The sequence below is a fragment of the Leptonychotes weddellii genome, chromosome 9 (genome assembly GCF_054177405.1).
Source record: "Leptonychotes weddellii isolate Sample4059 chromosome 9, ASM5417740v2, whole genome shotgun sequence".
Lineage (NCBI taxonomy): Eukaryota > Metazoa > Chordata > Mammalia > Carnivora > Phocidae > Leptonychotes > Leptonychotes weddellii.
Window position 1 is genome coordinate 88,874,438 of NC_138377.1, and position 14,648 is coordinate 88,889,085.

A 14,648-nucleotide genomic window follows, 5' to 3' on the forward strand; every position below is an offset into this window, starting at 1 on the left:
GCGCGTTTTAGCAGAACTTTTTTTTTTTTTGAAATGTGACCAATATTTTTTTAAAAATTTTATTTTATTATGTTAGTCATCATACATCATTAGTTTTTGATGTAGTGTTTCGTGATTCATTGTTTAGCAGTAGAACTTCTTGAATCCAATTATTAAGCAGAAGCTTAATGGTAGTAGAAAATGTTGGTGTTCTGACCAGAATGTATCAGATTCTTTTTCACTCTGAGTGTGTGCGTATGTGTGTGTGCGTGTGTGTGTGTGTGTGTGTATGTGAGAGAGAGAGAGAGGGCCCTTTCCTGGTGTTAGGTTTTCACTTCCAACAGCCAGCACCTTCAGCTATAGTCTGGGGAGACTGCCCTCAGCCTGCTCTGCTTCACATGTGATGGCCAGCACTGTCTAGTTATCTGGGCCCTTCCAGGCAGCTCTTAGCCAACAACTGATAGATAGAGATATGAAAACTTCACTTCCCCAGCCTCAGATTGGGACAACTCACACTCCAAACGTCTCTAGCAGAATCAGGCAGAAGCTACCCTCTGTGGGGTTCTGCCTGAGATTATACCCTTCTTTGTCTTCCTCTGCTTGCCTGAAAGAGGAGCGTGTTCCTCTAAGTTGGCAGAAGTGATGTTGTCCGTCCCCAGCACAGAGTAAGGGAGAAGAAAGAGCTAAATAGGCGCAGAGGGACTCAGGAGACTCAATGGGCCCTCAGTCAGGACTTCAAATTATGGCGTCCTCATCCTGCTATAGTCCTTGTGCTTCTGGGGCAGTAGACCCACTCTATGTTCAAATGTAAAGCAAAAACATATTTTAAAATCATTTCTGTGGCATTTTCCCACAAGAAGAAATAGTAGCAAATGAGGTTATGAGATAAAATATGTGTCATGAAGAGGACTCCTAGCAAGTGTCTTTCTTAGTCGATTGTCTAGAAGCAAGTACTAGCCATCAATTTTGCCAGGCCTGCATGACTTCATTAGCCCACCAGGAGTGCCCTATGCTTGCACGATGGAACTCACTGTTCCCATATGGGCTCATCTTCCTGACCTTGGTTCTGAACCGCTCTCAAGACATTCTCCTTACACCTGACTCAGCCCTGCCTCCATCTCTTCAGCTCCTAACTTGGCTCTTCCTTCCCTGGTTTTATTCTCTCTTTCCTCTTTGGACCTGACATGTAGCACAGTAACTCCTCCCAAAGATGATTCTAGGTCTCCTCAGCTCTGTAACTGGTCCTCAGGTCCCTGGAGAAATACCCTTCCTGGTTTGGATACTGGAACTCTCCTACCCTGGAATGGACCTCACCGGGATTATCTACCTCTTCAAGGGGGATTCAGCCTGATTAGTGGAAAGAATCTACTTTCTCCCTGCTTTTCACAGCACTTACCCTCATTTGACATACTATATAGTTTACTTTTTATTTGTCTTTTCTGTCTCCCCCTATTGAAATATAAGTCCCATGAGGGTAGGATTTTTTTTTTTTTTTTTTTTTTTGGTCTGCTTTGTTCTCTACTGTACCTTCAGCTGCCAACATATAACAGATGCTTAATCAATATCTTTTTAATTTTTTATTTGTAAATATCTTTTAAAAATTATTTATAAGAACCAATTAAATGAAGTATCACCATCTTCTAAAGGTCCTCTTTTTATAGTACAGTTTGTTTTTGGCTAAATTTCTAATTCAAATATAATAAATTACCCAGGTTTTGCTTTCCAACATTTCAGGAGAGAGAAGAGGGAGGCAAAAGGAGAGAAAATAAGACGTATTTAAAGAAAGTGTACCAGTGTATTAGAGGTAGTCTAATCTAGAGATCAATGGAAAGAACATAAATTATGGGGGAAAACACTTGGATCTGGAAGAGTGTTCTTTAAAAAATGGTGTAGTCCAGGTAAGAAATGTCTACAAACAAATTGGCTTTACCATGTTGATATATAGTGTTTTTTCTTATGCAAAACACTAGGTATAAAAACATATCAATGCTTTACAGAAAATCTAATGGCAAAGGCTGTCTAATTGCTTGCCATTGTAGCCCTATTTCCACACATTTAAGTGTTAACAGAATATTGAGTGGGCTGACCTTCATCAATATTCCTTTGGAGGTACACCAGGACAAATTCTTATCTTACATTTCTACCTTGTCTCCACCCTTCACTGTTTTTTTTGTTTTTTTTTTTTTTTAAAGATTTTTATTTATTTAAGAGACACAGCAAGAGAGAGAACACAGCAGAGGGAGTGGAAGAGGGAGAAGCAGGCTTCCCGCCGAATAAGGAGCCCGATGCAGGGCTGAACCCAGGACCCTGCGATCATGACTTGAGCCGAAGGCAGACGCTTAATGACTGAGCAACCCAGGCGCCCCTCCACCCTTCACTGTTGACAGTTCTAGATGGAAAAGCCAATCCAGGTTGTTGGCTGAAGACTCCCAAGCAAACTGAATTATATAATAGAAATAGTTAACATGAAATGTTCAGAAGTCCTACTGTTAACGACCATGACTGAGTAGTGTGTACCAGACTAGCCCTTCTCCCTTAGAAAAGCTGGATAAAATTAGAAATAAACAAAACCGGTTATTTTAAAGTATCAAGAGCAACCAAGGTGGCCAGGACTAGAAGGGACATAGAAATGCCAGTAGGGAATTTGAAAGTGGTAAGAGGGAAGGTAATAAAGTCAGTAAGGTGACTTATCATGTCAGTTACTACAGTGGTTACAGGTATCAGTTTTGCTGGGGAACTCTGAGAGACTGTGTAGAACAAGCCTAGAGTTTTCCCAAATAAGGAGTAAGCAACCCACCATCTGTCTACTGAGAGCTGCTTCCGGGAGTATCTTAGCTGGACTGCTATAACAAGGTGCCCTCGCCGGGGTGGCCTAAACCACAGACATTTATTTCTTACCATGCTGGAGGCTGGAAGTCTAGGGTCAGGGAAGCCAGCACGGCTGGGGTCTGACGAGGACCCTCCCCCTGGTTTATAGCAGCCACCTTCTCACTATATCCTAACATGGCTAAGAGAAAAGAGAGATCATCTCTCTGTGTGTTTTCTTATAAGGGCACTAATCCCGGTCACAGGAGCTCCACCCTCAGACCTAATTACCTCCCAAAGGCCCCACTTCCAGATGCCATCACTTTGAGGGGTAGGGTTTCAACATAGGATTTTGGGGAAATGTAAACATTCAGTCCCCAGCAGGGGGGGCATTAATTTTCTGTCACTTCTGGCTCATGTTAGCCAAATACGCAACCGTGCTTAACAAAAGTTCCCCGGTAGAGAGAAGCATATGTTTTCAGTAAGCACCTTCCAGTGTGCCAAGGTAACAAGGGCATAAATTTAATGTTGGTGTCAGTGTCTGCCACAGCTTTGACCCAGTAACTCCACTCTGAGGTATACGTTCGACAGAAATGCATGTATCTGTGCCCCAAATGGCAGCTACAAGAATATGCCCAGGAGCAGGACTTGCAATAACTCCCAACTGGGAACAACCGACTGGCCATCAGGAGGCCAATGGATAAACACACTGTGGGGAATGGATGCTCATCCAGGGTGCCACCACCTCTCACGTGGAACCCTGCTGCTGCTTCCTAACCTGTCTTCCTGCCTCATTTCTGCTCCTTATCTTCCCCCGCCTTAAAAACCTCCAGCGGGGTTCCATTTCACGAAGAATAAAGTACAAACTCTCTCTCATGTACGCTGCCTACCTCTGTGCTCTCTTCTCTGTCTGTCCTTCTCCCTGATCACTACACTCAGTCACAATGGCCTTTTTCTGCCCCTTAACATAATCACACAAGTTCTCACTCTGAATCTTTGAGCTTGCAGGTCCTGCCACTTGGATGCTCCCAGACCCTCTCAACATGGCTACTTCCTTCCCGTCATTTTTTATTGAAACGCTAACAAATTTTTATTGAAACGCTAACAAATTTTTATTGAAAAACTAACAAATCCTAAGCAATGAAAAGGCACAGAAGACCCTCACAGGTCTTTGTGTTTTAGAAAGATAGTCCCTGCAGCTAGGAGGAAAGGGGAGTGGTATGAGGAAGCCAAGATGAAGGCAGACTAGGATTGAGGTGTTTGTCAGGTGTGAGAGGAGAAATAAATAAGACCTGCACAAAGGTATTGGCAATGGGTGGGGAGAGGAGGGAACAGAGAGATTCAAGAGAGTCCACCTGGTATCTTGGGCTACCTGTGGTGCCTTATGGAGACTCTAACCACCTTCTTGTGATCAGCTTGTGGATTTAACCTGATCTAGAAATAGGAGACTATCCAACTATAACTTGGATTACAGCTTAGTGTTTTTCACTAATTAGACCTATAATTGCTTTTTCTTAGGAAATCTAAGGTCTTAGCCATGCTAACTCTTTAACTTCCCTTGTTCACTTAAAAACCTGATTATTTTGATGCACGATGTTACTAATCATTCCTTCCTCATCTTGGATCCCAATCTTGCTCTGCTTTTTCCCAGCCAGTATATGAATAAAATATTGAGCTGCTGATTAATGACCCTATACATTCCACTTTGAGATGTCTGAAGGAATTATCCAAATGCCTGGACAGATCTATAATGTCACATTTAAATTAGAGGTTGAATCTTTAAAAGGCTGTTCTCTGTTGTAAAGGCTATATTATGAGGATGGTAATCAGACCTAATTTCCTTTTAGGAGAAAGAATAGAAATATTATCTTTTAATGCCAAGAAAAGAGCACCATTTAAAATAGGCAAAAATGTAAGTTAATGCTTTGACTTCAGTTACACTTAGTCCTAGATCAAAAGTACCTTCTCAGGAGGGTCTAAGAACGAATGGGGATTCTTGTTTTTATTTTTAATTGTTTTGGTCTTAGAACTCTGACGTGATGCCATTTTCCCTTCTTTGGCTTTTTTAATGGGTATTATACTGACATTGTACTTCTTCCCATAGTGGGCACTGGTAGTTGGTATCAACTCTCTGTTACAGAAAAACTCACCACCTATCAGGGGGATAAAGCAATCAGTAGAATCTTTGATCTGACTATAATTGAGATTCTGTATGGAAATACAACAGACAGCAAGGGTCCACAAGGAACTCTCAGTCATCTCCATCCTGAATGATAACCAAAACACCAATCATAATAACAGCAGCAGGAATTATTGGCCGCCGGGATAATACAGCTGATGTGACTAAGCATTTACTATGTGCCAGGCACTGCTGAGTACTCTACATACTGCATCTCATTTTATCTTCTCAACTCTACAAGGCACGAATACCATTATTATCCAAGGTCACTCTGCTGGGAAGAGGCAGAATGAAGATCCAAATCAAGGTATGATGCCAAAGAACATGCTTTTCACCACTGTATTGTACTGTAAGGATCTGAGCTATTACATAGCTTGGTAGTCATAGGCTTAACCCATGATGGCTTTCTCTGTGTAAGTTATATCTTGGACGGTTTCATCTGTATTAAAAGGAAACACTACTTGGACTGAAACACATAACCCTAAATGAAATGTCTCAATCTAGCGGTCGCACGACCAGTGGTCATAGAGATCTCAAAGTATCCAGGACCACTCAAATTCATAACATTATTTCCCTCTATTCTCATAACTATCATTCCCCTTATCAGACCACATGTCTCCAATTGTTGGATTAGAAACTATGGTTGAGATAACCACAGTGATCGTCTTAAACCATAAAAAGGGGACACCGGTCTTTACCTTGAGAATCTTTTAAGACCTAAATTCTACAAAGCTCAACAGACACTGACAATGCTCCATCTCAGAGGTTCATCACTTCAAATGTTTTCATGTTACTATATATTAACTCATCCCAAAGCAGTTTTTAGTGTTATTGCAAAAATCCCAAAGTTCTATCTAGAAAATGAGAAATTGTTTCAAGTACAATGAACACTTTTCTGAAAATGACAAAATTATTCTAAAGTTCATCTTGGAGGGAAAAAAAAAATGTTAAAAAAAAAGATTAAGAGAAAAAGAAGGCCCTGTATTTTAAAATGTACTTAAAAGCTTTCATACTAAAAATAGTATGGTACTGGTGCAAAAATGGACAGATAAATATGAATTGATATATATTTATATCAATATATCCATATCTATATTGAACCACATATATGATGAAGGGGCAGTCACTTACTAGTGAAAAAATGATGAATTATCCCTCCTTTGGTATGAGGAAAGTTGGCTTTTGGGAAAAACATTAAGTTAGTTCCTCATCTCAAACTATGGCTATAAATATATCCTCTGTGGTTTGAAAACTAAGTGTAAATATTGAAAACTTAGCCTTATTTAAATTTTTAAATGGGAAGAAAATATAGAGAAATATTTCACTTTTCTTAGATCAGGCAAGGAATGCCTAAGCACCAGAAAAATGTATGAAATCACCAAGGAAAAGGTAAATACATTAGACCACTTAAAAATTAAAAATAGACATTTAACACAGTCAAAAAAAAATACCAAAAGCACTCTAAAAAAATTGTTTGCAACATGTACAGTAGACAGAGGAGTAAAGTCTTTATATATTTCTAAGCTTTCAAATAAATATCACAATAGAATAAAGGTAAAATACATGAGAACTAATAGACTTCTAAACATCCATAAAACTGTTCAATCTTATTTGTAATAAGGGGAGTTACTTATATAAAGAAATTAATGTCAGTGTGAATTGAGTGAGCTAGATATTCTCAAACATCAGCAGGAATATATATTATTGCTACCATCTTTCTGCACAGCAGTTTGGCACGTATATTAAAGGTATTAAGAAGTTCAGAATTTTCGTAAAAATAATTTCAAATCTAGCAATTCTGGTGAAAATCTTATATACAGAAGTATTCATCAACAGATTATTTCTACTATTCATGAGTAAAAGGAACCAAGGCTTGGAGAAAGGCCTAGTTCCAGAGCAAAGGCAGGAGATGTATAAAGTAAGCCCAGAACACACTGAGCCAAAAAGCAAGGAAATCCAAAGACTAATGGAGAGATGCCAGAAGACATGGAAGTCAGCGTGGACAGGTGCCCTTTAGACAAACTTGAGCATCAGAAAGTTATTATAGTTGACTGCAAAACACCAAGACAAATCCATGAGTCCATGGCAATACTAAAAAATTTGTAAAATAAAAGAAAAACAAACACGATGCATTTATCTCACTCATTTAATTAAGACTTAGAACATTAAAGTAAGCATTTATCCTGCCTTTGGAGAGAGAAAACTTCTTTCCAGAACACTAGCAGCTATTAAATGTAGGTGAAATAGAAGAATTAGAAAAATCACCATTTGAAGCTCCCAATAAAACAACTGGTTTGAGCAAGAATCACCAAGGAAGAAAAAAACTATTAGGTGAAAATTGTTGGGGAATAGGATAATCATGATACCATAGTAGCACCCCATAGACTATGTACTAATTGCAAAAGGAAAAACATACCTCTAAGTAAAGAAATCTAGTGGTCACCACCTTAATCAAGTAATCAAACTTCACTTCACTTCTCCTGATGATGCAGTCACCTATGAAGCATCCTTGCCAAAACTGTTTACCTAAATCTAATTAAGACTTTAGACCTAACTTCCAGTTTACAGGAAATCCAGAGGCTGGAAGAACAAGCTGAATGACATTACAAGGGAACAATCAGACAAATTCAGAATGCAGAATGTTCTATAAAACAACTGGCCTGGTAGCTTCAAGAAGTCATTAATAAAATTTTAAAAAGGTGGGTGCCCTATTCTAGACAAAAAGAGACTAAAGAATCATAACCAAATGAAGTATGGAATCCTTCATGGAATTCTGGCAGGAAAAAGAGATCTATGAAACACTTCAGTAACAATTGGGAAAATTTGAATATAGACGAGATATTACATGGTATTAGGAAACTACTGTTAATTTTCTTAACGTGTGATAAATGTATTGTGATTATGTAGGAGAATGCCTTTCCTTTTAGTAAAGGCATGCTTAAGTCTTCAAGAATAAAATCCCATGATGTTTGCAATTTACTTTTAAGTGGTCCCACAAAACGATGAAAACAACTCAATACACATATCTGTATCACGCAGGGATACACACACACACACAGAAAATATGGCACTATGTTTAAAAACCATTTAAAATATAGGTATACTTTGGGGTGCCTGGGTGGCTCAGTTGGTTAAGCGACTGCCTTCAGCTCAGGTCATGATCCCGGAGTCCTGGGATCGAGTCCCGCATCGGGCTCCCGGCTCATCAGGGAGCCTGCTTCTCCGTCTGGCCCTCTCCCCTCTCATGCTGTTTCTTACTCTCTCTCTCTCAAATAAATAAATAAAATCTTTAAAAATAAATAAATAAAATATGGGTATACTTTGTACTATTCTTTCTACTTTTGTATGTTTGAAAATTTTCATAATAAAAAATTAGAAAAAAATATTTAAAAAACTGACATCATGTACAAATTAACTCAAAATTATATGATGGTTAATTGGATTACATTCATGGAGTTGATATTATGCACTTATTAAACACCTTTTCTTTTCTTCTTCTTTTTTATTTAAATAGGCTCCACATGGGCATGGAGCCCAACACAGGGCTTGAACTCACGACCCTGAGATCAAGACCTGAGCTGAGATCAAGAATTGGAAAGCTTAACCAACTGAGCCACCCAGGTGCCCCAATTAAACAGCTTTTCTAGGAATTTCTAAACACATAGACAAATAGTCACAATGCCGTAGTAAGAGCGATAGGATGCAAGACTTTATATATGGTATATGTGGCTTGATCTCACTTTTTATAGACATTCAACACATTTATTGAACAACTATAATGTGCCATGAATTCTTCTAGCTGTGTAAGAAAATACACTTGAATGTTAATAGGGTTGTTCCTTGCTGTCAGGGTTATAGGGAATCCTTATTATCCTCTAATACTTTTCTAAAACTTTCAAATCCTGTGCAATAATTTTTATAGTAAAAATAACAAGCATTTTGCCGAAGAGTCGTCATCAGGGATTGGAGGTCAATAAAGGCTAACACTGGCTACACACCTGGCATGTGACAGTCCCTCCTCATGCTCTCCAGGGGCCAGTCTGCTCAGCACCCCCCATATCCTCTCCAGGTCTTATTTTTATCCCTATTTTACACACACAGAAACCAAGCACTGAGAGGTTTGGTAATTTGCTTAGGCGAGGATTCTTTAGTGGGAAAGGCACTGTCCCCAAGGAACATCTGGCAATGTGGTGAGACATTTTGGTTGTTGTCACCCTGAAGAGAGGGGAAGTAGAGGTCTGGGACGTTGTTAAACATCCTCTGTTGTACCGCACAGCACCCACGGCAAATAACCGTCAGCCCCAAAGGTCAACAGTGTTGAGGCTGGGAATCCTGAGCTGAGATCACTTAGCTGGGAAGTTAGAGCCCAGCTTTGAGCCCAGGTGGCCTGATCCCCAAGTCCACACTCTTCATCACCCTGGACTGCTCTTAAGACACGCTGCCATCCTAATGTCTTGTCATTCAATGTTGCAGTGTTTATTCACAGAGGGTAATTATTCATAACCATGATAACTCCTGCCATATAAGATGCTTTGTGATTCATCCAAAAAATTTAAGCAAAATATGAAAACAATTATCTTCTCCTAAAAGTTCAAAAGGTACATCTGATGTGGTGAAAGGGCATTCCACTGGTATAATTCTTTTAAAAAGCAATTTTGAAGTTTGCATCAAAATCTTAATATTTGTAACCTTTGATCCAGAAATTCCACTTTGAGAACTCATTCTAAGAATATAAATCAAAATATGGCAAAATCCTGGTGTGCAAATATATTTTTTAGAGACGATATAAGAAAGGAGGTTACCCAAACGTCTAATAATAGAAGAGCTTAATAACCTGGGCCCTTGTGCTTGAGAGAATCTCCGTGAGGGTGTGGAAAATCATGTGGAGGATAATGTTAGGTGAACAAAAGAAACAGGATATAAAATCATGTGTGTGTTTCCGCAAGCACGTTAAACAGTAGCATCGTTTAAAAGATCAACACGAAACACTTCACCAGAGTTGCCAGATTAGGACAATAGGGTAAACATTGATTTCTTTGTCTTTTTTCCCCCCGTCTTTTATTTTCAAAACTGTCTGAAATGTAGCCACGCATTTTAATGGAGTAAAAACAATCAAAATATTTTTAGACGTACCTAAATCCTGGGAAAATGATCTTTTTTTTTTTTTTAATGGAGGCCCTTTATAAAACCTGAAATATGTGTAAACAAGCTTATGGCCTAGATCTGAGCACTTTAAAAGTAAAAACAAATCTGAGAATGGAGCCACTGCTCCTCCCAACACATTCTCAATGTCGATATTAGATGAGAAAATCTCCTCTCTGGCAATCTTAATGTCTCTTTCTCCCTCTATAATGACTTGATGCATAAAAATTAATCTTTTTTCTCTGCTTTGATCCCTGAGCTCCTTAGCAAAGATTCCATCTTGCTCTATAACACATGATGAAGCATTTTCCCTGTTATAATGTGACAATGGCCCTACTGAGCACAACAATTTGAGTTTGAATGTGCCACAGCCAAAGAGGAAATCTTAAGAGGCAATTCCACCTAGAACTATTTGGCAAATGCATAAAAAAGACACATTAACACTGTCTGAAAAATAGTGCCCTTAACAAAAGAACACAAAACAGAGCTGGGAGTGGGGGGAGGGAGAGGGATGGAGAAAAGGAAAAGCAGAGGTGAGATGGGGTTCTACCCCCAAGTGCTGGTCATGTAGGTCAGTCAGTCTTGGGGGGGGGGGGAAGTGCATTTGAAAACTTTCAATAAAAAAGACTCTTTGTCAAGGCTAGAAAAAGAAAATATTCTTTAATTAGTTTACTCAAATATTAAGTCTGACATCTAGAATCTCAATATTAGCAAAAATGTGATAATTATAGCTGGAAGGGTTTTTTATTGAATGTAAATTCATGAATCACACTTTTAGCATCTCTCACTCCCTTTTGTTCTTTCTCAGACAGTGTTCACACGTAACTGGAAGCCTTTGGGCTCCACTCCGAAATCTGATCTCAAACTCACAGTCTCCACACTTCCTTTTGAAACAATTGTAGTTCAGCAACAACTATGACAAGGGACATGTCTAGTCCATCCTGACAGAAGATGTGCCTTGAGACACCCTCCTGACTTGGGGGCACCTGAACTTCAGAATGCCCTGGCTGCTGCAGAAGGAGTTTTCTGTATTAAATGGCATCACTCATCACACCACTTCTCCATATGCAGGGTTCCGTGTTTTCCAGCAACTGTTTTGACCCATTTGGCTGTCATTTCAGTGAGTGAGCTTGCCAACTCAATCTAGTGACTGGCTCTAAGGGGGAGAACAGAAACAGGGAACATGTGTTTGGTGTTAAAGTGGATCAGGTCTGTGCAAATAGGCATTTACTCATTTTATACTCAAAGTATCCTCATTTTATAGTAGAGGATACTGGGGCTGGAATAGGTCAAATGATGTGTCCAACATCACGCAATTACTGAATGGCATAATCAGAATCCGAAGGTAGGTCTGCCTCCCATCAGAGCTTGTGCTCTGCCCTCTCTGGATTTGCTGGGGCAGGAGGAGGGGAGAGAGTGCATGGCCCCATAGCGTACTGTGGGAGAAACAAGGTAATATGCACATGCCCAAGTGTGGGCTGATAGTGTAACATCTTCTCCCAAATATCAACAGATCATTGTTTGCTCTTATAACAAGTATTAAAAACTGGTCCTGTTTGGGGGTTGATGTTTTGGGGGTATGGAGGTGGCAGCCAGTGACCAATTTTCTAAGATTGTAATCTCAAATGCCTACAGGGCCAAGCTTTTTTCAAGACATCAGGAAGAGGTGAGGACCAGGACACCTAGGAAGGAGTATGTCAGTTCGAAAAAGACAGACCAGCACCTCATTTTACCATGGGAAATTGTGGGCCTATTGTGTAGGGCTCTGAATTTTTCCAAAAGATGCCAGAAATAAGGATTTTTATGTGAGCAATCCTGATTTGCCTTAAAGTTGGCAACTATTAAAAAAAATTTTTTTTTCAATTGTATGAGCCAAATAAAACATGTCTATTTGATCTTGGCTCTTTTCTTCGCAACTTCTGGTCTAGATAATATACCTGTGCTAGAGGTGATAAGGTATGAAGGACCTCAGGACAGCCCTCCTATCAGTAACAGACTCAGCTTCATTGCTCCCACCACACTGTCGAGGGGAAACACCTTGTTCATTTTAGACAGTGTTTGTCATTCCAACATTATTATTTGGAAAAAGGAAATAGTTATCACAAAGTCTCTGTTAAAATATATGTATAAATTTCAAAACCAATGATCAAGGAAGTGGGCAAGAGGTGAGAAAGATGTTACAGTTCAGCAAAATAGAAAAACTAGTGGAGAAAAAAAGGGCACCGATCAGTATTAAGCTTAACAGGAGTTGCATTCCAACTACCAACAAGACGCTCATCACAGGATTTCCTGGCAAACAAGGTTTCTCAGAGGGAGCACATTTCCACCACACACCCTCTCCCCTACTTTTTTCCTTTCCACCTCATTACCACCTGGTTTCTCAGGATACTGATTCAGACACAGACCAATTTCAGCAGCATTTTATTAATGAAATCTCCCTCTTGCAAATGAGGAAATGGAAAGCGAAACATAATCTGGTGCTCCTAGACACATTGGCTCAGACACCCCAAAGTACGTCTTCAGACAACCTTACTATCTAGCAGGATGAGCACTCTCATACAAAAATATGCTCAGATGGAAGCACTGGAATTTTTTTTCCCCCGCTTACATAGACAGATGCAGGCACATCTCACAGTGCTGTTGAGAAGTGGAGGGGATGAACTGTAATGAGATCACAGAACATTTGAGAAAATCCTATGTTACTAGTCCAATGTTAATATTTTAAAATATCTCTTCTTGGGGCACCTGAGTGGCTCAGTTGTTAAGCGTCTGCCTTCAGCTCAGGTCATGATCCCAGGGTCCTGGGATCAAGCCCTGCATCGGGCTCCCTGCTCTGCAGGAAGCCTGCTTCTCCCTCTGCCACTCCCCCTGCTTGTGTTCCCTCTCTTGCTGTCTCTCTGTCAAATAAATAAATAAAATCTTTAAAAAAAATAAAAAAATTAATTATCTCTTCTTCTGGGCACTACCATATAACAAAGTAATTCTACCAGTAAAATAGCTCAAGTGTATACATTCCTAAGTTGAAACAAAACCACTCTGCCGCCATTTGTGAAAGGGAAGCTGTGTCCTCTCCCTACTTCACGAGGAAGAGGTGAAGAGTTCCATGATCTGGGAAATTTATTATCAAGTCGAGGCCTTCAGCTCAGGTCCTTGACTCTGCGATCTGGGATTTCACTGGTCACCTTGGGCAAGGCCACGCTACTTCACTGCTATGGACAGTGTGTCCCAGAGAAAACCGACATAAAATTTCAATCCTCACCCCACTCTTACTACCTGTGTGAACCTTGGGCAAGTTCCTTAATATATCTGAGCCTCATTTTCCTTGTCTCTAAAAGTAAGGGTGAGGGGCACCTGGGTGGCTCAGTTGGTTAAGCGGCTGCCTTCGGCTCAGGTCATGATCCTGGGGTCCTGGGATCGAGCCCCACGTCCGGCTCCCTGCTCAGCAGAGAGCTTGCTTCTCCCTCTCCCTCTGCCTGCCACTCTGCCTACAGGTGTTCTCTCTCTATCTCTCTGTCAAATAAATAAATAAAATCTTAAAAAAATAAATAAATAAATAAAAGTAAGGGTGAAGATCTTTTTTTTTTAAAGATTCTATTTATTTATTTGACAGAGAGAGACATAGTGAGAGCAGGAACACAAGCAGGGGGAGTAGGAGAGGGAGAAGCAGGCTTCCCGCGGAGCAGGGAGCCCGATATGGGACTCGATCCCAGGACCCTGGGATCATGACCCGAGCCGAAGGCAGACGCCTAACGACTGAGCCACCCAGGCGCCCCAGAAGATCTTAAAAACCACAATAGCTAACTTATTCAATGTACTCTCTACGTCAAAACGCTCAATACTAAATGCACTATTACATACCTTTTCTCGCTTATTATCATTAACTATGATAACCTAACATATAAAGTTAATAACAGTTGACAATAATACCGCCTTCATAGGATCATCATGATTAAGTGATAGAAAATAGGTTAAAGCTCTTTGCCAACCAAAAAGATATACATAGATGTTAACTGTAACATATTGTTAATAACGAGACAACAGGCTCCAGATGGAGTCACTTATGCTAAGCCCAGCCCCATGTCACCAAATTGAGACTTCATCATGGTTTCAGCTCTCCCAGGAATGAAATCTTAGTCAATCAGGAATCTCCTGATCAGCACTAGTGAGGTAATCTGCCCAATAGACCCCTAACATCCCCTAAAGGAAAATAATTTTGCAATAACCAACCTGCTTTTTGGCCCTAGTATAACTTCCTTGCTCCCATTCCCATCTTTCTCTAAAACTCTTTCATGCTGTAGGGCTCCTGTGGGGCTCCATTCTAGCTGCTAGATTGGATGCTGCCTGATTCAACTCAATTTTTGCTCAAATAAACTTAAAATTTTTAATATGACTTAGTTTGTCTTTCAACAGTTTTAGCATCAGAAGAGGGAAGCAAAGGAAACCCTCAGGGGTACCCAAGCACAGCAAGCAACCAGACATAGGTACCTGCTGAGTCGCTTGAGCCCACTGTTTTGCTGCTGTCTCTGGAGGTCATGGGCAAGTC